The sequence below is a fragment of the Anas acuta genome, chromosome 3 (assembly GCF_963932015.1).
Source record: "Anas acuta chromosome 3, bAnaAcu1.1, whole genome shotgun sequence".
In the NCBI taxonomy this organism is placed as follows: domain Eukaryota; kingdom Metazoa; phylum Chordata; class Aves; order Anseriformes; family Anatidae; genus Anas; species Anas acuta.
Window position 1 is genome coordinate 10,052,381 of NC_088981.1, and position 26,359 is coordinate 10,078,739.

At 43.8% G+C, this 26,359-nt stretch overlaps 3 long non-coding RNA genes across 11 annotated transcripts in view; 1 reads left to right on the forward strand and 2 right to left on the reverse strand.

The window, feature by feature from the left end:
• The window catches only part of LOC137853359 (uncharacterized), a 484,321-nt gene that overhangs the window by 364,407 nt on the left and 93,555 nt on the right, over positions 1-26,359 (reverse strand). The window contains exon 1 of one of the 8 annotated variants that reach the window (XR_011094438.1): positions 14,759-17,646. The exons of the other annotated variants lie outside the window; for them this stretch is intronic. This is a non-coding gene — a long non-coding RNA (uncharacterized lncRNA). Of the gene's footprint in view, positions 1-14,758; positions 17,647-26,359 lie in introns of those variants that run through there. 8 annotated transcript variants of the gene reach the window in all.
• LOC137853362 (uncharacterized) lies at positions 739-5,733 on the reverse strand. 2 transcript variants are annotated; one of them, XR_011094443.1, is made up of 3 exons: positions 5,461-5,733; positions 1,934-2,051; positions 739-1,813 (listed from the first exon to the last, which is right to left on the reverse strand). It is a non-coding gene; the product is annotated as an uncharacterized lncRNA (long non-coding RNA). The 2 variants fall into 2 exon arrangements; XR_011094442.1 differs by having other exon boundaries at positions 739-2,051.
• Positions 1,643-25,785, forward strand: LOC137853363 (uncharacterized). Its single transcript, XR_011094444.1, has 3 exons — positions 1,643-1,779; positions 23,304-23,401; positions 24,018-25,785. It is a non-coding gene; the product is annotated as an uncharacterized lncRNA (long non-coding RNA).

Genomic DNA, 26,359 nt, shown 5'->3' on the forward strand with positions numbered 1-26,359 from the left:
GATGTGGTATTTTTGTTTCCTGCTCCCTGCTGCGCACTCCAGCAGGAATTTCCCCTTCATTCCCTGCCAGTTCCACGAGGCTGCAATTGCCCGGCTGCTTCCTGCAAAGGTAATTGCTCTCCCCCAAATCTTCCAGCGTGGTCGGTGAGAGCACTGCTGCAGTTGCGTTTGTTGGGAGATGCAATTTGCCACGTGAACTCATCGACTCGGCGCTCTCACTTACTCCTCACCCGCCTCGCTCCACTTTTGCCTGTTTTGCATCACGGATGATGAATCCAAACTTGCACAGCAGTTGCTGGAGAGCCCGGCGAGATGACCCCCTCCCCCATTACCGCTTACAAAACACAATAAATAAATTCTAATAAATATATCTTCAAATCAAAACCATTTTGAGTTGCTTAACCGAGTGCATATCTAGTCCTTTGTACACATATTTGTACAAAGTGTTGCCTGTAATTTTAAAGATGCTTGCCTCAGGGAGGTTTCGTTTTTCCATTGAAGTCCCCTTGATTTACTGTACGCAATATGTTACAGCTTCCTTATTTGCTCCTTTGGGACAGTTACTGACAGTAAATCTCTATTAAAATATTCTTCCATATGGTTGCATGAAAATTTTATTGCAGTGAGCCTGAGGCTGAAGGTCACAGCTGAGTAGCTGCAGTTAAGTATTGCAGTCTATGGACTCCGAGGTACATCTGTTCTGGGAGCTGGAGCAAAATTAGAATTTTACTGTCAATAGCAGTTCTCCAAAACTAGTTCCATTTGTTTACTGTTGCAGGCCTGTAGCAAGGCAATACCCTCCGTATATGTGTTACAGGCCATCGTGGCTACATGATTTAGGTCTTTAGCTCCAATCCAAAAATTACAGAATCTGGAGGTCGCTGGAGAGAGTCCCTAATGTATATTTCATTTACAATACATGAAAATTTAATTTTCTCTCCCATGATTTGCCTCTATTGCTTGCTTACACGTTTTTTGGCAATGGCTTCCCCGTTCGGCGAAAGCTTTTCTGGGCTGTATATCACCCAAACTTTACAAATGACACAAAAGTGCTATTTCTAATTGGCGACTTGCAAGAAAACGGGCAGCTCCAGGAACACCTCGCCGCTCCCCACCCAGTGGGGTCGAGGAGCCCCCCAGATGCCAGCTGGCCGCGCTTTATCAACCCTTTGGGACCCTTTATCGAGCGGTCAGTAGGTCAGGCTCCTGTTGTAGAAGTGCCCCCGCTCCGTACAACTTGGAGAGCTGTTTGAAAACAATGTTCCATTGTGGAGGGCCGCAGAGTATCGGAGTGTTAGATTGCTCTAAACATTACATTTAGCGATTGCCGCCAGGGTCAGCCAAATGTTAATCTACTGCTTGTATTTGTTTGAAATAAAAAAGGAAACATCGAGGCATATTTCTAAGCCCATCTTGTTTAGCAATATGACATCTATCAGAATGGCTCGGAGCCAAACCAGGCCTTTCCAATATGCGGCGTAATTTGGAATTTCTAACAGAGAAATCAAACCTAAAACGCATCTGCGATTTTAACCTACGTTAACAACATTTTTTAAAAGGTTACAGCATCCAGCTTGATGGCATTGTGGACAACTGCCAGCTGAGAGATCTGAGAAGGTCAGGAGCAGAGAGCAGTTTGGAGGCACTAACGCCTGCAAGGGAGCCGCAGTGGTCTGCAGCACCGGCAGCACAGCCCCAGCCCTCGGGGACACGGGTTGGAGATGCCGTAGAAGGGGACCTCACCCCTGGGAGGACTCACGCTGACCTTCTTGGACAGAGGTAATTTTCCAAATGCAGCCGCTGGATGGAAGAGCTGGCAGAGGAGATGGGGAAAATGTAATTTATATGATCTAGTCGCGAACTTTAGTTTCCATTGAAACTTGGGTCACTGCTGTGAAATAGGCTCTGGAACACGGAGGCGTGATGGTCTCACCTTGATGTGTGCCCATCTGGCCATTTTCTGAATCAAAAGATAAAAGTCACTGCATGCATGGTGTCAGCATAAATCCAGAGTGTTATGGTGTATCTTGATGGAAGGATACCTTGGAAGCCTAGAGGATATATTTTTTTTTTTTAACAATGGCTATTTCTAAACTGATGTACGTGCAAGAATGTACTTCCACTGTGACTACAGCATTTGAAACAAGGTCTGTATGGGATATACGGCAAGTGCTGCCCAGCTAGGATTTCAATTTCCAACCTTGCTATTAATTGCTCGCTTAAAACCTTGTAAGAGTTAACGAAGGATGGTAGTTCTCCACCCAAATTTCAGTGCATTCCCTCATCCAGAACACACGTATGGTACACGGGGAAGAAGTCCCCCTTTTTGGTCACAGAGCTGTAAGGCACCAGGAGCGCTTGGGCTTGATGTGCGATCAAGCAGCGGATGAAGATGCCTTTGGATCTGGTGATCGACCCTCTGATAGCATCTGACAGGTCTTGTCATACCGGCAGCAACACGCTTCAATCAAAAACAAGTGAAGGATTTGAGCTGTGAAAGTGTCGTTAAGCAGCTGCCTGGCTACTCGTTATCGGTTCATTATGGATTTTAAACAATACAGAAATGTATCTTGCAGGGAAGACACCTATTATGGTTTTATAGGTGAGAGTTAATACTAATTAGATGTTTTGGTACTCACAGGCTTAATTAATTCACTTGAATCTTGTTTTTCAAAGTAGGACAGACATAAAGTTGCCATAATATTTTACCAAAATAGACATGTACTATAAAGAAGTGAAACAAATTCCTCACCGCTCTCTCCCACGCCCTGACAAGCCGATAAAAATGATATTAGGTGATTAAACGCAGAAATAAAAAAGGAGGCAGACATAATGATAAACTGTAATGAAGTCAAACAGCTGGCAGACTCCTTGGTGAATTTGCCACCTGATGGCTTGTACTAAGATCCAGGCAATGCCCCCAGCTCTCCGATCAGACGGCAGCCCCTGGTACACATGCTGAATGCTGCCTCCCATTCATTAATTGGCTTGATAGAAACTCGCTGTCTTGCTAGAAGGACAGAAAACATCTATTTCATGTGTGTGCATCTGGGGAGAAAAAAAAAAAATACAGCAACAACCTCCAGTTCTCTAAAAAACCCACAGTAATACGAGATTAATGCTCCTGAATGAATTCTGGCTAATTTGCAGATTGGGGTTAGACTTGCAAACACCAGTCTCGTCTAGAAGACATAAAGGCTTCTTCCGAATTTGAGAGGAAATGTGTTTCAAGACTCGATTTGGAAATATAGGAACTGCTATCAGAAAAGGTCCCTTCTCTCTGAATTCCTGCACGAGGTAAGGAGAAAGAAGCTTCTGAATTTGCTTTTAAGGCAAGAAGGAGAACTCACAGGAGAGCCACCATTATCACCGTCCCATCTCCAGCTGACGGCTGAAATTCCATTTCCATTTCTTGTTAATAATAAATACCAGCGAGGCCAGAGCCATTCTCATCCTGACCCCTGGCTGTATTCCCACTGCTTAATGTCACGGCGGCGCCACGCGCAGAGCATGCACGAGGGTCTCGACTCTGCAGAGCCCAGCCAGGCTCAGAGGTGGCTGCTGCCGACCCTCCTGGGCTGCCTCCAGTCCTCCTGCACAGGCTGCAGGTATCTGGGCGAGTTTTCGCTCTGCAGAAAGCAACTGGAACATGACAGGATCCTCAGTGGCTATTAATACAGCTTAACAAAGCTGAAGCGTGTTATCTCGGAGCTACAGCCCCTGTCCACCAGCTTCAGCTTTCTCCTAACTTGTAATATAATGAGTGCTTGGCATGAACTACAAGCAAATACTGCTGTTTGCACAACTTTTAAAGCTAGCTCAGTACAAAGATCTGTGTCATCATCTGTGTGTGCCTGTCTACCTGCATTTCTCTTTCCTCATCCACGCATCTTTTTACACGTAACAGTAGCACAGGGTGCCAGCCTCAGAAACTTTCCCTTGGTGGGGAAAAGCCCCGTCCTTTTCTAAAATTATCCACTTTGTTAAGACTTGTCTTTCTCTACTTAGAGCACATTTTGACAAAGAGGGAGGCTGCTCCTTTAGCATTCACATTTGCCATATTAACGATGATAACTTCTCACAAGGCAGCGCAGCACGGAGCTTTGCTCTGGGTACCAGCCCGCAGGAACTAACCCCTCCGTACCCTTCATTCCTTCTCCAAGCTCCCGGTGTCTATAGGAATAACATTACAAGAGTCTTAGAAAACACAGCTTTGCCTTTCTGCAGGACTTTTTTCCTTTAAGACGATGTCTGCACTTCTCTTTCTTGGGACCTGCAGCTGGGACAAGGGCTCAGCCTGCCTGGGCACCTGCCCCAACAAGCAGCAGTGTCAAACAGTTTTGTTTCTTGTTTCTTTTTTCCTTGCTCTAAACTCATCCTGAATCTTCCCCTTCTACCCTACATCCTTTGCCATCTGCTTTCCTCCCTGCCTAAATATTATTTTACTGGTTACATATTACCTGCATCAGTATTTTCCTTTCTGTGAGTGACTTTCCCCCCATATTCTACTTCAAAACCTCTGCCCTGCCTACTATCAGGCCCCATTTCCTTCACCACCTTGCTCCTGATCCTCACCCCAGCACGGCCATCTTCTCCTTTGCCATTCCTCGCCTTCCTCTTCAGCTCTCTCCCTTCTGCCCCAACTGCCCATGGCTCTCTCCCTCATCCCCAAAGCAGCCACTCCACGAGGACATCCCCATCCCCTTCCCCCTTCCCAGCATCATTCCCATAAGCACAAAATACAGACGGCAGCGCAGGGGCCTTATACATGTGTTTCAAAAGCTTGATATACATAAATAAAAGCAAGTTGGTGACTAATTTATTTTCTTGGTATCTATTAAACACAGCATAAATTGCCCTGGACACATTCAGGCTGGAAATGAGAAGAAGGTTTATAACCACCAGAAGAAAGACAGCCTCTCAGTAGGAGTAGTGAGGGCAAGAAACCTAAATGATTTCAAGATGCAACTAGATAAGTGTTTGAAAGGCATCATATGATGTGGTTGCCTTCAACAGCAGGGGACAGGACTTGATGACTTAGGAAGTTCCTTTCAGTCTTAATTCTTATCTTCCTGTGTGGGCCCAACGTCACCCACGGCAGCCCCTGAGCACTGGGGACAGGAGGCACGACAAAGGTTGCCACTGGCCTTACAAACCAGGGGCAGAGGAACTGGTAAAGAGCTCTAAAGTGTGTTTTAAAAGGATGAAGAAGCATTCAGGATGCTCATGTGTTGGCGTAACACGCTCCAATACCCTCTCTGCTTTATTTCCACGCAGAAGGGGACAGCAGCGAGGATCCCTTTTGCCCGATTTCTGAAAAGCCGCCTGCCTTTGGCTGGGAAAACTCAGGCTCTGCAGCAGCCGAGGGGGTGTTTGCTGTGTGTGTATGGTTTCAGAGCAATTAACGCGCTAAACTACAAAGTAAAATTAAGGTATAAAGCAAAATCCAACATCACCCACCGGGTTCAGCCGCCCTCTCACTGGTACAGAGACTGCAGAAGGAGGGCTCACAGCAACAACCTGGGCACAAGCTCACCATCACCTGCGGCCAAGCCAGGAGAGCTCGAGGAGTCATCTCCCCTCAGCTGAACTCTCCCTGCCAGCAGCCCCTGCTGCAAGCTCAAAATCTGTTGGCTTAAATCTTTACTGGAAGGTTGATTTAGCATCTTCAGCAAAAGAAAGACATTTTTCCTCGCAATGGAGACAGGCTGCGGGCACACACACACAGGCACTCACAGCAGCTCAGCTGAAGGGAGATGACTTTTTAAGCTGTTTTAATTCACCTGCCCCAAACTGCTGCAAGTGGTAGCAGCTGGGGATGACACGGTCAGCAGCGATGCTTGCAGGGCGAGTTGACATCTGCAAATCTTCTAAGACCTACATAACACAGCCCGCAAAGTCCCGTCGTACCAGCTCTGCCTGTCATTTATTATTTGCTCCTTTGCCTGCAGCTCCTTTTGAAGCTTTAAAAGCTTTTGTTTTTGATAGTAAAAGGATATTTGTGCCTTGCCTGTAGAAACGTCAAGCCCTGTATTGTTCAGTCCACAATAAAATATGTGTTTCAGTTTGATTTATTGCTCTCAGTTTACTTTGCCTTAAGTTGGCAGCATTTCCTGGTTTGGATTTTGCTGATGGCTTTACAGTTCCTTTTTCTGTATTAGGGCAGCCAGTTTTATGTTTGTTATTCCTACTCCAAGACTATATTCGAAATGACTAGGAGTTGTAGTGTTTGAAATCTGATTATTTACAGCAATGCCTCTACTTGTGAATGCACTTCCAGTAGAAATTGTCTGAAAGCAGACACATGGACTCAATTGAAGACATGTTTTTAAAGTTACTTGTCAGAGGAATGAATCCTTCTGGCCACTTCGGAGCTTCTAAGGGTTCTCTTTTTTATAGCCGAATTATATTTAGGCAGAAAAACAGAAAACCACAACACCGAGCAGGTTTCAAAACGCAAGGCTGCCATGTGAGTGGCCAAGAGGGACAGCCAGGCCGGAGGGGTGAGATGCTGTCCCACCTCCCGAACAAGGCGTTTTGCCCTGCACAGCTCAGTTCCCTACCTGCAGCGCAGGACTGGAGACACCAGGCTGCACAGAAGTACCAGCAGAGCTATAGCCCGGCGTGGAAATTTCCACAGATGAACCACCCTAAAATTCCACCTACAGGCTCTCGAGTCTGTCACTGTATCACCATTACCTTCGTAAATGCACAGGCCTAGATAAAATCTAATGAAACACAGCCAACAAGGTCCTCAGAAGAAAGTAAGAAGCTCGATGGAACAGCTGGCTGGATATACCTCTAATAAAAAGGAGGCATATGTGAAGTTTCCAGGCCAACACAGCAAAATTTTCCTACCAAGACAATATGTGGGATTACACCTTTCTGAAAATGTGATGTAGAGTTTATTGAAGGAAGATATTTGTTGCTTGTCTTTACGGGCTTTGAACTGACTGTTAAAGCTGTCTCTTCAAAGTACTATTTCCTTCGGCTCCTGCTAGAGTCAACGGGAACCGACAGGGCTTGAGGTAGGGCCCCTGTAGTGGAAACTGAATTTTGAAAGAGATTTTCATTAAAATAATCTTCACGCTGCCTGGTGAATTCTTGAAGTCATGGGACACGGAGCCAGGAAAAGGCATAAATCCTTGTACACATACACACATAGAGTGGACAAATTTCAGATGGATGCCAGAGTTGTCAAAATACACCCAGCAGGCTCAGGACAGAGCCAAAACCAGATCTCCAGCCTTTTTGCTCCCACAGTGGATGGCGCAAGTCCTTACAACAAAAGTTCCCAAACTCTTAGAGCATTCATCTCCCACCAAAAATGAACACCAGACCTGCACAACAAGATAAGTACGGTTATCTGTAAGAAGTGCATCTTTCTTTCCTGAGCCAGCACAAATTTCTGTGGCCCAAACACAAGAAAAAAAGAGGAGAAGGATGGTGGCTGGTGTACCCACCTTGTTTTCCATCGCCTTTTCTGAGCTAGCACATTATGAACGCCTTTTAGCTTTTGCTTTGGCTTTCTAGGAGACAATAAACTTCAAGAGAAAATAGACAGAAGTAGTAGAGTGATCTCCAAACAGATTTCATGGCCACTTAAAAGCCTGAAAATACACTGCTTCAAGTCACAGCAATCTCTTTTACCACACTGGTAACAAAGATGGTCAGACGGTCCAGACTGGCTCTCAATCTAGCTGCTTTTCTGGGGTCCATACATTGGTCCATATACATTTGACCAATTGGCCATAGCAACTCCTTTCAGTCATTCTGTGTATCATGCACAGTAAATCATAGTGAGCCAACATATTGGTGACACAATTGACCATGATAGCTCCTTTGGAGCACTTAACAGTTCATCACACCACTGAGGTTGTCACAAATGCTTGCAAAGCCTGCAAGATAAACACTTGTTTCTACAAAGCCTTTGCTGCACGAGCTCGGAGGCCATTTTGGAAGTGCCCTATCTTCCTTTATCTACCATCACCACCACAATTCCCATCACACTAAACATCTGCCTAAGGAACCTCTAACCATACCGTTCTGCCTGAGAAGCTAAGATGGGATGACCTTGATTCATAACAGCACTACCTTTAGAGGGATAAGGAAGTGTCTTCTGTTGTCAGGTTTTATTATTTGTTCTGTGGTCACATCCTGGGGTCATGAACGAGAGACTTCCTTCACTTGCAATTGAAATCCTATCCTGAAGCATTAATATGCTGCATATTCACATTCCATGCTTACTGCTTAATTTGATTTCAAATGGTGTATGTTACTACAGTTCCACTGAAGTGAATGGAAAGAGTCCAATTTACACCATGTAAGAAGCTGGCTCCCTGCCACTGAAAAACAGGCAAAATTAAACTTCTCAGAAAAATTTTATCACCACACTCTAAGCTCTTGAAGATAATGCACGTAGTGACAAAACCATCACTGTGTTATTAGGAACGGCATGACACACTGTGTGAAATCAGGACAACAACATCTCAGAAAAGAATGTGGGTCAACGTGCTCGGCGCATACCGTTTGATACCAGATTGACTCCTCGGTTTCCTTCAGAGAGTAGCTTCATTGTCACCGCTCGTTTGCGAATCCTGCCATGAACATATCCACCGGCCCTTCTTGCTATCTCTCCGTATCAGGCCATTTCAATCTCCTGTCTGAAACGCAGATTTCAACGTCTAACTTTGGGTGCCCACTTTGAAGAAGCTGAACGTGATCTCAAACTTCAAAGCCCTTTGCTACTTCTGGTCTGAAGCTTGAAACGAATGACTGACAAACGTAAACATGCCATAAATACCACAGCCTATAATCTCTCCTTCAACTTCTGTCGGGACTGAGGACAAGGAAAAAAGGCCTCGTTATACTCAATGCTGAATTGATACTCGTTTATATTAAGGTAGCAGAAAGATGAAACTCCGGGCCAAGTCGTTGCCTGTCTTAAGTAAACGCGTCATGTCAGCAATTCTGTTTACTCAGTCCAAGGCTGCCTTCATTTCTTGCTTGTTTTGCTATATATTTATATTGAGGGAACACTTTCTCAGCAGCTTTTAGTCACTTCTTAAATGCATTTCATGAGGAGACAAAGTCAAATCACTATTACTTAATTAACACAATTGTGAAGACTTCACTCCAGCTACACAATAGCTCTCCTAATCTTGCAGAAGGATGCATGACTTCATTATTGAGTATATTGTTTCCTATAAACATATAAAACCCCTACAATAACAATCCCATCAGCTGAAATGAAGTTATCTGAGAACAGAATTAAACTCTAAATGACCCTTTGCTCCACTCCATAGACCCCTATTAATAATTCTAATCTAATCAGTGTGGATAAATGTACTGTTGCAGCCTATGCCAGGCACTCTGCCAGGAGGTCCTACTGCAGTCCATCCGATTCATTCCAGTCCAGAGCTTCTCTGGAGAAGATGCATCTTGCGCCGAGAGGCCACTGGCTGATTTCCTCTTTTGTTATCTTTTAGTGGCAAAGTCATGTCCTTGTAACTGATAGACACTTTTCTTTGTAAATAACCCTGGAGTGACTGATAGAGCTTTTGCCAGACAAAGCCTGTAAATAGCTAGGCATTATTCATGCCAGGCCTGAGAACACTGTGTCACGGCTGACAAATTTATGGTAGATATGAGCTCACCTCTTCCACAAATATATACTTTCCCAGCAAATTCATCACATGTTTTAATGGCCCCATACTGAATTTGTCAGCTGTCTGTCCCTGCACATTGTTTCCTTTGGATTCCTGTCAAGGATTGTTTGTTAAAATCATCTCCCTCTCCCATCCTTCAGCTGCTAGCCCCAGGAAAGATCAATGATGACACATCTATTGATAATATTTTATATTCAACTATTCCAGTCATAAATCATTTTAACAATGCTGATATGTTTATTGAGTGTCTGCTGGCATTGCAATTATATAGAAAGTGATGTCACCCTAAATCTTGGCTTTGCTGGATCGCGTTTTATTCCTTCCTCCCCACTCCCACCCCACTTCATAATTAAAATATGTCACTTTTATTTTTTGCCATTCCCACATTAAAAGCAGTGAGGATTTTGGCATTTCAGAGGTGTGGAGTCCCTGAACCTCTGTCTCCCTGTAAAAGCAAATACGTAAAAGCATTTCGCATCAGTACATGAAGACACCGCTTCGGGGCTGCACAAACCCCCAAGGGCAACAGGATGGGATGAGGGAATGGCAGAGAGGCACCAGCCCGTCTCTCAAATCGAGCAGTCAGCTGTGCAGCCGACCAAAGACGATGGGGCACCTCACCTGTGATACGAGTGGAGAGGGCACTGAACCTCTGCGAGGGCAGCAGCTCAGCGAGGAGGATTGAGTCGGGCTGAGAATCAGACCCAGGCCATCCTGCATGCTGGCTGAGGCAGGCTGCCTCCATCCCATGCAAGCCACTCCACCGGCAGATCTTTATGTCAGATGCTTACCAGGAATGATCTGGAAGACTAAGAATGCTGTTGCTGCTTGCAGTTTCCCTCCCTGCAACTGTGGCTCCAGGGACTCCTAACTGCTGCTCCCCACTGGGATGAGGAAGCTGCCTCCACTATCCAGCTCTGCACATTTTTTTCACCTTTTAATTAATGACCACAGTGTTACATATCTAACGAAATATATATATATATATATCCAGGGCTTTGGATTTGGATTCACTTAAGGCTGTTTTCCTTCTTAGCAAGCTCCCTTTATATGTACCAGAAAAGAAGACAGAGAAAGAGAAAGCAAGAGAGCGTTGGCCAGCAGGAAAAGTCACATTTGTTCCTTGAATGCAAAATGTCATCATTCATTAGAGAGTACTCGAAAGCTGAGTTTGTCCCAAATGCAGACAGCAGGCGGGATTTACACTATTTCATCCACTTGCTAATTTTAGTGACTGCCTTTTTTAAAATCCTGTAAACATATAGGCGGAACGATCTTGGTATGTGTAAAAGATTTTTATAAACTCATAACCACGAAGGTGAAAAAAGTCTAAAGCAGATCTCAGTAGGACACATATTTTTCTTTACGTACCGAGATGCACAAAGCTGATTTTGTCATTACCAATGATGGGACGCACCTCTTAAAATGTGTTTCAAATACACAGCCAGCTACCTGAGGTGTCCCACTAATTTGAAACTTTTATGATCTGCCTTCATAAGGCTATAAAACTGGACAGGAACTCTGATGAGAATTTCAGGCTGTATAGAAATATACCGAGAATAACAGTTTTTCCTGTGGTATACTGGCACATCAACATGTAGATGTAACCTTTCTCAGGGCTTTCCAGAACGCGCTGCTTCTAAGGCCAGATTCAAATTTCATTTATCCCAGTATAATTTCACTGTGTCAAAAGATATTACTTTAGATCTACACAGACTGAAGCAAGAACACAGCCTGGTCCTTGATTTCAGCTAGTAATAGTCCCAGAAAAGAAGAGCAGATCTGCCAAAACTGGCGATATTTAGAGCTGTACTGAAGTCTGGATTGTGATCTGGCTTCTGGGTTTGCGAGGGACCCAGATACATTTACTATCTGGATTTTAGAACGTATCTGAAAGTCTTAGGAGCACAAGTACCCCAGACAAACAAAAATTCCTGGCAGCTAATTGTACTTTTGCAAGTTGCCTTGTTCACCCAGTAAATGTTTGAATGAATCTCAGCCGAGTCTCTCTTTTTAACAACCCCCCCCCCCCCAACCAGACTACTTTCATATGTTCTCTGGCTTTTTGCAAACATTTTATGGTTTCATAACTCTGAAACGTATTTTCCTGTTTCCAGGGCTTCCATTTTCCTTAGCACTGAGTTCTGAGATTGCTTATATCCTCTTCATCTATATCTTAATGGAAATTCTGGTAAAGAAGAGGGAAGCCAAGCTTTTTATATTGGGAATGCAGAAGAAATGCACTACTTACAGGGGGCTTAGCCTAAATTTGACTGAAGTCAGAAAGAAACTCCCTGACTTTTCTGGCCTCCTAACAACTGTACATTCCACTTTAATGACTGCAGGCATAAATCAGTCCTGAGTTATGTCTGCCAGATAACCAGTTAGATATCTACTTAGCCGTATTTGCGTTCAACAACCTAATTTATGTACACACTCTTCACTACCATGTGTATATAGACAGATTACAAAACCTGATACATAAAATTATAATAATCATGATTTTCACTCTAAACTGTGTCTTCCACAGCCATGTGAGAGCAGAGGCCAAACATTCCTATCTAAGGTAGGCTTTTAAATCTGATTGAGTTGCTAGGCACTGTGTAGATATGGTGGGAACCAGAGAGATCTGGGGTCGAAAATGCCTCCGAAAAGGTCACAGGTCTGCCTAACTTTGGGCAGCTAACCACAGTGCCCACTTTAGAAGCCTAAATCATCTTAAACTGCCCTTATGATCAATGGAGAGTCACGGTCTTTTCCATGATGATGATTTATTCCAGCTGAGACCCCCTTTCTATTCCCATTAGAGAGGTACCTGGCATTTAGGCACATCTTGTAACTGCTAAAAGTCAGATGGGCTCAATCTATACCTACACGGTTATCAAATGTAATTTACTGGGATACTGATGCCTAAATACATCGGAAGACTTGGGTCAAGACACCTACTGCTGCATTAGGTCTCCTTTAGCAACGGGTGCTGCTTTTACAAACAGTATTAAAAAAAAGAAACAAACCATGAATGCCAAAGTTTGGTTCACTCACTTCTAGGTGCTGCCTCAACTCTGTTCTCATTTACAATGGTGATAATCAGCGGCTGAAACACTCGGGCCCGTTGAAAATCTGCCTGAGCTCAGGAACAGGCCCAGTACACATATCTAACAAAATAAATTGAGAAGCACGAAGAAAAATTTTAGCAATGATAATACATACTTGCAAGTATATTTGATACATTATTTGGCTGTCTGTATTATCAGGGGAACAAGAATGTCTTAATCACCGCAGATTCCAAAATATTTCAAGCACGAATGGGGTATTGTGTTTGTTTTTTTGTATTTTTGGGCAGTATCTTATATTGTAGTCATAGCAAACCCAGTTCTCCAAAAGACTGTGAGAAACTTAACTTCCCCGCAATTGTTTATATCCATTTTAGCTTATTCTGCTAAACCCTTCTGTGCCAGTCGGGGTTTAGATATCACTAATGCTTTAGCACTTGAAAACACAGGAGTGACCGGGAGGAGGGGATCCATTCCCACATTCACTTCACCATAAACTGAAGCATGTGCACTTGTATGATGCTTTTGCCAATTCCATTATTTTCTACACAAAAAGTCATTACATTCTGAAGTATTATCATTTCCTACTTTCCCAGACAGTGACCGTCTGTAACATGCTGTTTTGGAAGGGCTCCCTCCCAGAGTCTGGGTATTCCTTCACTTACAGGGCTGTTCCTTAACACAAAAAGGAAGAAAGGAAAAAAGGGGGAGTGGTGGAAATCCAGGCATATAAAATCCGAGGGCATAGTTCACCTATTAGCTTCAGCTTAATTACTGATTTTCTCTTGTACATTTTCCCAGGATCAGCGCTTCAGCGGAACTGGCTATCTTTACACACCGGGTTATCTTCTAGATCTCAAACAACCGCGTACAAATGGGCTTTCCCAACAGGACGCAAGCTGTGTTTGATTTAACTCACTGTATATTTATGTGACAGAACCTAACCACGTTGCACTTGGTGCCATAACCATAATGTTTGCACAGTCACACCTGGGGAGGAAAGCCCTCCCACTCCAGTACTGACAGGATGCCAGTGGCAAGAAAGTTTACATCATAAATTCATGGTTTAAGGGATTTATACATCTGTCAGTAGAACAGTGATGACATTTCTCATTTGTGAGCATAGCACAAAGCTTCAGCTGGAAAGAAAAGATTAAGGGTAAGGCTAAATAAGAGCCCCTGCAGGTAACTGCAGCCTGTGGCATGCCCATGCCCTGCTCTCTCCTCCAGCAAGAGCCCTGAAGGGCACTTTGCTGGGGACGTGTCTGGGGGTGACATGTCCTTCTGGCTGTGGACACGAGTGTGTTCTTCTTGTCATGCAGCATGGCCAGAAGCGAGCTGGCTCGCAGAGGATCAGTGAGCGCAGAGTGGTGTTTAGCATGGCACCGGGCCCGTGAGCACCGCCAGACACTCCTCAGGGAAGCCTGTGGCTCCCGGAGAGATCTTGGCATCATCCTCCCCTGCCTCTGCTCTTTCCCCCTTTGACGGCCAAGCCTTGCAGCCCTGGGGAGCAAGAGGAAGGCGGTGGAGCCACAGGAAGGCCCAGCTATCTCCACCTTGGCACCAGTGTGAAGCAAGCCTGACTTCCAACGAAGCACAGAGCAAGAGCAGCCCCCACTGTCTGCAGTGCCTGAACATTGATCCAAGAGCAGTGCTGCAACCTCCAGGTTCTGAAACCCATGGCAGGAGATGATGCCATCTCCTTCATCACCTGTGTTCAGACCCCTATGGCCCGTGCAGGCACCAGCACACACCTTGGCAGGAACACGCTGTATTTCTGCTCTCCCAGCTGCTGAATACTGCCAGAAACAAAGCTGCTTCCAGGGGCTGAGGATGGAGAAGGGGAGACACAGACAGAAGGAAGCCAAGGCAAAGGCTGAACAGTCTTCTTACCAAATCAAAGTGTCAGGCAACAAAAGAGGGATGCGGGAGAGCACCATCATTCACTTGACTGGCCAAGCTTCTGTGAATCACCACCTTGGGGAGGTGAAAATTAGCACTGCGGGAGCTCAGAGAAAACCCACCTGGCAAACTCACCTTTTTAAATGGTGAAGTGAAAGCGGCTGGTGCTTTCAAACCTCCCCAGCCAAAGGAGCATGGGGAGGGGAGAGGAACTCCAGGAGCACAGAGCAACGGAGCACAGTGACGGCAAGGGGGAGAGGGCCGAGATTACGCCGCAGACTTTCTGTCTTTAATGGATCCCTTCCTCGCTCACCCCGAGCGAGGCAGCTGGCACGTGGTATCTCGGAGTGCAGATGGATCAGCAATGTCAGACGTGCAGCTGTGCATATTTAACACACAGGGATCTTATTATCTATTTGCTGGCTAGCCAGCAGCAGGCTGCTTTTGGAGGCGATTGCTCACAGTTGTAGAGAGAGAAAAATAGAGAGTAGTCCACAGTCATTAATCTTACACAACAGGCTGCGCAGTGTTAGAGCCAGAACTGCTACTCTCCTGCATCTGTCCCTCCCACCAGCCCTAAATCACTCTCTGATTCTCAACTCCTCTCTGCTACAGGGAAGAAAATCGCCTGGCTTAGAACTAGATACCACAACAGCACGGGCAGCCCTGCTACATGGAGCGCCTGCTCCAAATTGTTACCCCTTTCAGGTCTCTGACAAACCTGTAGTCCTATCACTGAATGAAGAGTTTGGATGTTGGCTATTGCCATTTTCAGCAGGGAATCACTAGTAAGCTCCCAAAGAGGCCTTCATTTGTTGAGCTGTTTTCCAGCATGACTTGTCTGGCACCAGAGGCAGAGGTGCGCTGCACACACCACCATTCACTAAGCAAAGTCTCACATTTTTAGGTCTCCATTTAGCACAGCTCTCAAAACATGTCTGATTTGATGCATGTGAAACAGGCCTACTGCTGTCAATTTAACGTTCAGCCAGTATTGAAAAGTTTGGCTAAGATGAGACCTAAACATTTGTGTGGGCCAGAGCCTGTGCGTACAGCCCGGCCTGTCCTTTCCCCGTGTGTTGGAGGCTGGAGACATCTCCAAATAAGCACCTACCGGCAGAGTTCTCCAGGAAGGGAGACTCAACAAAGAGGTCAAACTCTTTTTATGTGTCTAATCTACAGGGTAGAAGGTAGCGAGGGAGGTCTGTGGGGTTGTCTGTAGGAATAACAGCCAGTGGAGGTAAAGTCATAAGCAGTAAAATCTGCCTCCTGATATCAAACAGTGACATCAACTGCAGTTCAGCTAATTTCCAGACAACTGAGTTTGTATGCCTTGGGAAGTGGGTTTTAGAAGACCTTACCTCTGAATTACCTACTTGCTACACAGTACCCCTAACCAAAGAAGACTGCATGTGATCTGGATGGTAACCAGCCAGGTCAGCTCTGTGGTAACCACCCAGTCATGCTCAGAGGACACATTCCAAAGTCAGAGTGCTCACTTGTAACCTATTTATCCCCAAGGTGTTGGGTGAAACAGGTTTTTATTTCTAACACACAACTGGATATACAGAAAACCTCTCTACCAGGAAACAGCACCAGGGATGGAGAGACAAGCAGGTATTGCCAGACAGTCCCAATCCCGAAAACAATCACAATGTGTTTTCCAGTCTCTCTGATGAGTAGAAGGCCACCATACCTAAAGGAAAATCCCAGAAAACTGGGCAGGGGGGAGAAATTTACAGCTGAAAGTGAGATGCTTTCAGTGGAAAGGGATCACGTTGAAGAGAAAGAGCAATTTAGAAATTTTAAATATGGGTAATAGAAGGTAAAGCTTGAGGCCACTTGCAGCTGTCTGAATGCTCTCAGTTTTTTTAATCACAAACACATTCCATTACAGGCAATATAAAAACAGAAGCATAATCTCCTGGCAAATACTTACAATTTTAACTCTAAAATAAAAACTATTACACACAGAGAGAAGTGCAGTGAGAGCCCTCATGTCCATGAAGAAAGATCTTGAGCCATATTCATCTGTGGAACAACACAACTTTTGTGATTTCCCTGAACACCACCAAACACCACCCGTCTTATCAGCCCTGAAATTCAGCATCATCAGTAAGGCAGAGCAAGGGTGACAATAGCCGAGAGATGCACGGAAAGAGACACGAGGGGAAGCTTTACTGAATGACAAACTAGCTTGAAAATAGCAAAACCACAACTGTAAGGGCTTTCTATGGAAACTGAACCAAGAAGAAAGAAAGCGAGGGTTTGGAAGGATTGAAGCAGCACCTAACAATGGCAGTCCTTTCTGGGACTGCAGGAAAAGCTGGCCTCATTGAAAAGGATGTGATTAAATAACTCAGACTTTAATGAAAGAGATTATGTTTCACCAGAAGGGAGCAAAGTCTCTGAAAGACTCCTTATCAGCCCATACTGCGCAGTGAAGAAGAGGTCAGACTGAAGTGGTACATTAGTCAAATAATACCAGCCGAACATTTACTTTCAGCTCACTCTTTCTGATGAAGGCCGTGGCCAATAATTACTAATGGCTAAGAGGGGTTTATTTGATGGGGACCTGACATGCATTACGGCAGACGCTGGCGTGCTTAATTGATCAGAAGGACAGTAAGTGAAAGAGTTACACTAAAAATAATGCTGCTCCCGGAGTGATGTAAATGTGCTACCGGTCAGCATCATTTCATAATTAGGTCATTTAGGGAGCCTTTGGGGTCACTGATGGTGGAACAGCAGCCAAAACCACCAAATACACCTGCTGTGACAGATGCCCAAGTTACTCTTGTGCATAAGCACTACAGGTGCTTGGGAAGAAACAGACCTTACATCCTATAAATATTTTAGCCATGGCAGATGAATAATAAATTGGTGAGAACAACATAGTGACATGAACTCATGTGAAACTATACCACACACTGGGAACAATATGGCCAGCTGCGTTAAAGCAGGACATTTTTAAAAACATCCTTAAGAGCTGGTCATCAGTCTTCTTGACCCCATTTCATGGCTACCTAACAATACCTGGCCTCCATGCAAACAGTGAGACCAGAACGTCCAAAGTGCTGGCTCTCTGCATGAAATAAAACCAGAAGAATCAATTTCCATACCATTCCATACTGTTCATAAGCTGCTAAACTCACAAGGAGCTAATATAGCCCTAGATTGATAGAAATAAAGGGAGTAATGGTGGTGGAAGACACAAAAGAGCAAGAGTAACAACAGTCAAATAAGAAGCAGGAAATAAAAAATCTGTATCATCTGCTTTTTTTTTTCCACTTATTCCAAAGAATTAAGTTTACAAATATTAATTTTTACTAGAAATCAACAAAAGATTAGAAAATGCCTGAGAACTTTCATCCTCAGACTTGGAGCATGCAGATAAAATGGAAGCTAAACCTGAAGCAACCCATCCCATTTGCATGTTACAAAATCAAAATGATACTAATTACGTCCTGGCAAAAACAAATCCTCCCTGATTTTCCTGTTAAAGAAAAGAATTTTACAGCCCCAGGGCCTGGGTAAAATAAATCCGAAATTCGTACCATTTTTCCTGCCTTAAATGGTTGCAAAGCAAAATCTAAACTTCCATGTTCTTACAACAGCTACTGCCACTGCCATCAGAAATAAAGAACATGCTTGCTCTCAAACAATAATCAGACTCAAACACACACTCAGGGTAAAATAATCTTCCTCCCAAACTGGAAAAAAACCTTTATTCTGCCAAATTGATCATCATATCTTCGTCACACTGTGCCAAAGAGCATACTGAAATTAGTCAGGGTCTTTCCATTGCCTTTGAGTGGCTTTGGATCAAGCTCGTCATAACCAAAACCAAATTCACAGAAATGAGCTACAGGTAGATAACGATGTTGTCAAGCAGAAGAACATCACTACAGGGACTTTTCAGAAACCCATCAGTTAGACCAACTGCTTTTTTTCCCCTGGCTCTCAGATTATAACTCACTGATTTACATTGGAATATTATTTAATTAGATCAGCACCAAATGACTCATCGCATTTTGTCACTTTAATGATTCTTTATATTTCTCCAGTTTGATGGGTTAATCACTGCCTATCACAGTTTATGGCCTCTATCTTCTTTATTGTGTTTTGCCTCCCATCAGCTATCCAAGGTGATGTGAACTTTGTGCTATTGACTTTTCTCACTCCTCTGGGGAGGTTGTCATGGAGAATTAAGCTATTGACAAATCAACAGCCGACGTGCTAAACTCCTTCTTGCACGTCATCATCAGGAATGTGGGAACCGGCCAACTTTGGTTTTGTGCAGAACCACGATGTTCCACCACATAAAAGAAATCCCAAAGCCCTATGTATCAGAGTCTGCTCTCATTTCAAGCTCTGCAAATTTGGAGTAAAGGAAGAATCTCCTCCTTTACCTTAACAAACTCTTTTTAGAATAAGTTCAGGCAGCAGAATTAAATGAATGAATTTCAGACTTCCTCCAATAGTTTTAATCTTCTCAATAGACGTAGTTTTTGTTTCCAGAAGCAGCTGTCTTCATTAGGTGTGACTGAGCAAATGAGCTAGGCAGATATAATTAATGTACTGCTAACCGCAAGAAGTGATGAATAACAATTATTTTTCAAATGCACTTAATAAATGTTAATTTGCTCCTTTTTCTTCTTATTATTCCAAGTGTGGGAACTATTCTTATCATCTCAATAATTAGCCAGTCCAAAATATCTAACCAGTGAGTCAGTATGGTATCACTCCTTAATGCAGAACCTCCCATTATTGTAGGAAAGATATAAAAGATACAAATTGCTATAAAAGATTTCTACATGACTAGAAGCTAAAAATGATGACTTATTTACTGAGATGTTATAGATGAAACGGAGATTCATCCTGGTTCATATTTCAAAGGCCACCCTCCCCTCTTTGTTGGCATTATTTGCTAACTTTTGTGGATATGAAATTCAATTGCAGGTTCAGTTCAAGTTTGTTGCATCGTGGATTTGTCCGAGGGCAAATTTTATTCCCAAGCATGCCTCTGTTTAGCTGAAAATAGGCCTCAATGTACCATTAAGTGTATCTCCTTGTGCTCCCCCTCAAATGTTTTCTCAAATTTTAATGAAAATGTAATTTCAGAAATGTTTTCTTCCCAAAGCTGTTGCACTGCCAAGTTGTAAAAATAAGTCCAGCTTCTTGTTGTTGCTGTGGTTGCTGTCAGAGTCAGTGATGAGCCAAGGAACTTGCACTATATGTACTATTTCCATTCCCCAGCGGAGAGCTTTAGATAAGCTCCTCCAACCCGAGTCAGGGAGACAATGCCAGGAAATGTTGTGGGAGCTGGAGGGAGTGCTGGATGGTTCAGAAAAGCAGGGGGAAAAAGCTCCAGATTCAAAAACTGAAGCTCTGCAGATCCAAGTCAACTCCCTATATTTTTTTCAATGGCATAATCTGCTGCTCAACTTTAGCCTTGCAACAGGCCAAGTGTCCGCTTCCATCACCCGACGGCAATGCTGGCCATGCCGAACCTCACCCTGCTGTCTGCTTCAGGTTAGCTGCCATCTCGCGCCGTCTCCTGTTCCTCATCAACTGATAAATCAGTCAAACGACCAGATCACATTTTTTAATGAACTGAATTTACTTTTTGACAGCTGTGCTCCATACCTTCCTCCTCCTCTTTTGTAGATTTCCAATACATTTAAATTATTGCAGCTACAGTAACGCACATCCAGCAGGAGTGAGACCCCTGAGACCTTGCATCAGCCAACTCTATTAATTAAGCTATCCGGTGCCATGCGGTGCAAGCTTAAAGCTTGTCACAGTTGTGAGCTCTACAAAAGGAATAGGACTTCTACGGTAGGTTTGACTTCAGATGCTAAAAAATTAGCTGTTTGAAAATAAGGCAAGCTGGGCTGGTAACGTGGATTCCCAGAAAAGTACACGAAGACTGAAAAGGCATATTGAGAGAAAAACGTACACGTCTAAGAGAAATGGATGAATCACCAGGTCTGATATATCTCCAAGGAGATCACTATCATAGCTATCGTTATTACTATTTTTTTTTTTAACTCAGTAACTCCTCCAGAAGTGCCACTAGAGACAGTGGTCAACACTAGCTGGGAACCAAGTGTCAGACGTGGAAGCAACCAAGGCTCAAGCACACAGACAGAATAAAGTCATGTCAGCCAGCATTTTTCCTCTTTGTAAGAGAAAAGCAAATCTCTTTTAAAGAAGAAACACCAATTTCCCCTAGTCTCATGCTCCATCCTTTTTGTTACTACTTCTCTTTTCCCTTTTCACTTTCCCCAAGTTTCTTCCTCCCTCCCCTGCTAGCAGTATCCACTCTTCCTTTGTCAGTAATCATCTCCTGCACAAATATCATCTCCCAATTTATTTTGTCAAAACCAAACCAATCCAGATGCTCGGGATATAATAAAATAAATGAATAAACAAAGAGTATGAGTGGGAAAAGGAAATAAAACTAATAACCAGCACGACAAACACTGCCCTGACCTCTCTGAATAAAATCCCTTTACCCAGACCTATCTATGGGAAACCCCATGGAGTCACCAGGGGGATTTTCATGGGACTTTCTATCTCAGCCCCTTACTTGCCTCCAGTTCTGGCTTTTCTTACTCTCATCTCTCCAAGGCAGTGCCTGTGTGCTCCTGAGCTTGGCTAAAGCAGACAGCAAAGTGGGACTCCAGATTTATGGAAGGCCTTTGGAAGCAAAGGCTGCTGAAATCCCTGTGAGAAAGTCTGATCTTTTGACACTGGCTTTAGTCCTGAACCTCACTGAAAAAATCAGAATATCTTCTTGGAGAAAGCCGAGATCTGATCTGATTGTGAACAGGAGCCTCAAGACTCCTGTGAAAATACAGCTGCAAAGAGATTCCCCAGAAGCTGGGGGAGGCAACACAGGAGAGAAGAGAAATGTGAATAACCCAAAGCAGGAGCTGATGGGAAGTCAGAGCAAGGAACAGCCCCTTTTGACTCTGAAATCTCTCAGTATGTGCAATGGTTCAAGCAAGCCATGAGCTAGCATTAATCTGACTTGAAAAGAAACACACCACTGGACGCATCCAGAATCCAAATAAAACCAATTTTCATTCAAATTGTTTGCTGGGACTTTAAAATAAGAAAATATTTTGCTTTTGAATACATCAGCCCACTCTGATAAAGAAATACCGGCTACATGCACATTCACAAAATCCCACAATCACTAAAATCTTCCTTCAGCTAACGTACACTGAAGCCATACCTCTGGCTAACTCAAATCCAGCAGCCCCAGACCTGGCAGCCCCAGGCAGGCACAGGACCATGCCAGAGCAAGGGGGATGGATAAATTTGCCCGTCCACTTTGGCTGACAAGTTGTGGAAGTTTCCAAGTTGATTAAAAGCTCTCCTTGCAGGCAGCATGTGAGCCCAATCTCACACCCAAGTGACCATCTTCGGCTGACTTCTCCGGGAGCTGGTCAGCCCCGGATTTGCGCTTATTTAAATGAGTGTACGCACAAAGAAAGCATTCAACTGTTTTCTTTCATGTATGAAATAATACGAGGTAAAAGACCATTACCAAACGGATTCATCTGTCCCTTTCACTTACTAGTCAGCACAAATCTAAAGCCTTCATCTTTACCCCTTTGACCTACCCTGTGGGTTTGTCTCTGCCTCCCTGTTTGGAGAAGAAGGGACCCCTGATTAACAGATACGCTGGGACACTGGTCAACAGAGAGCGAAGGGTCTCATTTCCTCCCGCACTAATATCTCCCCAGTGTTAATTGCGGTTCTGGGTGAATAGGCAATACCGGAGAACAGAGGCGGCGAGCGCTTTGCCATTGCTGATTACTTCACATCACACATTTGAAACAAGTGCGCTTGTCCCCACAGTCCTTGGGTCAGATCAGAAAAAAAAAAAAAAAAAAGGAAAACTTGGGGGGAAGAAAGCTCGTTGTTACTGACAGCTGCTCCTCAAAGGTCAAGGATTACAATAGTCGGAGCGCTGCAGGTCAGGGCTGATGTGAACTGCACCGAGAAACTCTTCTTGCCCTCCCTGCCGCTGGGCTGTAACAAATGTTATCTGTCCCTCTCTCTTTATGAGCTTTGAATCTTTGAATTCCCATCACCAAAAAAAAAAAAAGGAAAAATAAAGCAAATAAAAAATATTTACAATGTAATCTCTTCTTTGCACACACCTCTTCCAATCAGGCAGCTCTGAGAGCTGTCCTCCTGGCAAGATAAACTATCATTTTTTAACAAGGTAGATGGATGCCTTCATACATTTTTAAGCTTGGGACAGGATATATTTTGTGGTTTATTTATAATGACATCAATTACACTTGCTCCTAGGTAATAATTCACTCCTTTATAATTATTTATGAGGTGATTTTTACTTTTTTGAAAGTTTTATGTTTATTGATGTGTTTGGTTAACGAACACTTAAATGACATGGTCAGTTGCTTTGCAGGATGCTGGAGAACAGCAAAATCAATACGTTCTGCACCTGAGAACAATCTTCTTAGTTTTGTAGTAATGATTCCCTGAGCAAGGTCCCAGGAGCCTGAGAGATAATTGCAATTCCACATAGTCAACAGCCTGCTCAGATCTATATAATCACCGTCTTTAGCTGCTTCATTTTGTTTGGTTTTGTTGCGTGTGATCTTTGCCATTAACATCTCTTTCTCTGTGATCTCAGTGGGCTGGATTCCGCTTCCCAAGCCCTTCTCCAGCTTTCATTCAGAGCCTCACCTCTGCTGAATCCAGCCCCCTGAATTCAGCCGAGCCAAGAAAGCGGTGAGTTGAGTAGCTGCTTTCTGCCACTCAATTTATCTTTGTTGATTGCTACCTTTGGAGAATGAAAAGTTGATAGCGCTCTGGATAAACATTAAAAAAAGGCATAATAAGGACTTAGCATCCCCAGCTGAAGATAACCCATCTCCTCCGTTGCTTTACTATGCAGAGTGGAGAACACAGACAATTTTTAATGCAATAATAGCTCCTACGGCCCCTCTGCGCAGGGAGGCAGGCAGCGCACTGCATGGTGAAGGACAGCAAGGAGGGGCAGCTCCTCTGCTCAAGAAGCTGGTGAAGAAATTTGTCTTGAGGCTGTGAGTCCTTTATAGATACAAAGGAGAATATATGATGGTATTGCAACCTCCAAAGTGGCTTGTGCTCCGGCTGGGGCACCGAGTGTGTTTAGAAAAACAGGATCAATGGTTTAGGGGCTTTTTAAAGTGGTAATTGTACTTCAGCATAGTCGTGAAGTGCCTCGTCCTGCAAATACACTGAGGTAATTAATCAGGTATATTCTTAAGTCAGGTTTGAATGCAGAGCACATAAGCCAAGACAGAGCTTAAATGAATAAATCTGCCAGAAAAGCCTAATACCCTTAATTTGTGATCTCTTACAGTGTGATCCTGCACCATTTGTGCTCGACAACAACTCCTTAAATACCCTGCATGGGTCCATAAAAAGCAGTGTTTTCCCACCCAGGAGAGAGCATGTTATTCCACCAGATCCATCAGGGCATGACACAGACATACGTGGTCGGGAACCACTGTCTTCCTGGACTGCCACAAGCACGAAAAAAAAAAAAAAAAAAGCTTTTTTGGGAGTGCCACAGCTCTGACAGCGAGGTTTCTTCCAAATATTTTGGTGCGGTTTGGTCATCAGCTCATGCAGGCGGTCATGCACCAAACTGCTAGGATCAAGTGCTTCTGCAACCTGATCCAGTCTGCTCCCATCCCCAGCAGCTAAACAACTGCATTAGAAACCTCACCTACACTAAGTGCCTTATTTCAGGGGTCCAGCGGGGCTTTCAAGTGCAGATGCTTTCCGAGCAGAGAGAATGGATTTGGTCGAAAGAATAAATAATGCTCATAATATTTCAATTTGCAATTCAAGCAGAGAGACCTGAAAGAGGGTGGATTTCCACACACTGAGCACCTAAGAGCCAAAAGCCAGATGGCTCAGCTGGACACCTAAACTATCGGGTACTCTCAGCGGTCACTTCAGAAAATGCAGCCCTGAGTCCTTTGGTTAATACAAAACAGGCCAAGCATCTTCCAAACGCTCCAATGAAACCCTCCAAACATCCTATTTGGAAAGTTATTAGCTGGTAGCTGACAAAACCAATTCTCCCCCTTCATTTACGGAGATGAAAATTGGCATCATTCTCCCGCGTTTCAAAATAGAACGGTAGTGATGTTAACACGAATAAATCAACCGGGAAGATGTTTGTAAGCCTTGATCAGCCAAAGAGATATACTTACCTGCTATAAAGGAAGATTGCTGACTTTTCTATTTCCATTAACTGTTGCCAAATCTCATAAATGTAAACAGAGAATAAATCCTTTCAGTCACTGAATATGAATATTCTCCTGGGAAAATCCAGCTGGCATCCAACTTGATTTATGTGCTTTAAAAAAAGCATTTGTTTTATACGCCTAGGGTGAGCCTTAAAACATAAGTTCACGTGTAAAAAATATTAAGGCTCGGGACCTATTTCAGCAAAAAGCGCACATCCTCTGCTCAGCTGCCTACCATTCCCCACGCAGGGAGCCAAAGGTGTGTGGGCCTGGGGTCACAGCATCTGCTAGGAGGAATCTGTGAAGCTTGGGTATTGCAAAACACATATCTCTGGCATCACGGCCCCTTTCCAGACAGCTACTGCAGCTCCTACACTTTGTACTCAAATGAGAAGTCTGGAGCCTAAATATTCGCTGGATTCACTCTTCTTTGCTGCTTCTCTTCCACGTCACTTTAGGTGAAATGCTACTTCCCCCACTTCATCCTCTGCAGATGCTCCTATCATCTCTTAACCCTCTTCAAATATATAATGCATTAAAAGTATGACATCCATAACAAGTAAACTTCAATTCTTACTGAACATGAGCAGCACCAGCAGATTCAGGCTAATGACACATCACAGGGCTCTCCTATCCATATTTCCTAACTTTGAGGGGAAAATATATCTTGCAGCCACTCGTTGCTCTTCAGCGTATTCCCTCATTTTAGATGCACTAACCGAATTGTTAGAGGAATGCACATCTTGTCAAAGCCATATTATTAAGCAAAACGTGATTACGATGTCAGTAACAAGCCTGTCCTTTGGCTGCAGAGGATGGAGCTATGTGAGCTCCGGGTGGTGGAAGGGAGTAACGTCACGCTGAGAAGGATTTGAGGGAAACTGTATATTAAACTGATTATTTCCTTGTGTTTTGTGTCTATGCTTGATTATTTGGTCCAGTAACCTACTCCCCAACTTGAGGATTTTTCCATCTGCGTACACACAAGCACACACACATGCCAAATACACACTTGTCCACTATATACGAATGTCCCATGCCATTTTATTTTCAGTCTTGGGGAAATTGAGAGAACATTGCCAGGCGTGTTCTCAGTTCTACTCTGTAGAGGCCTGAACTAAAATTACGACTGAAAAGCAAATGCAGTGACCTTTAAAGGAATCGGGAAGAAGCTATTTCCAGCACATTACTAAATGCTATATTTTAAAGGTTCTAACCTTATTTGCTACAAGTGTATAATATCAGGAAAACCTTGTGAGTGAAGGTTCTGCATTCATCACATAACCCAAGTCACTTACAGAAGAGATGGGGAAAGTTATTACTTTCCCCCTTGCAGACATTAAAGTTCAACCCCCTTTCCTGTAGGGTTTTGCAGCATTAAATAAGGTTCAGGGATCACTTCAAGAATTACAGGCTCCTCGACTTTAAAAAAAAAAAAAAAGTT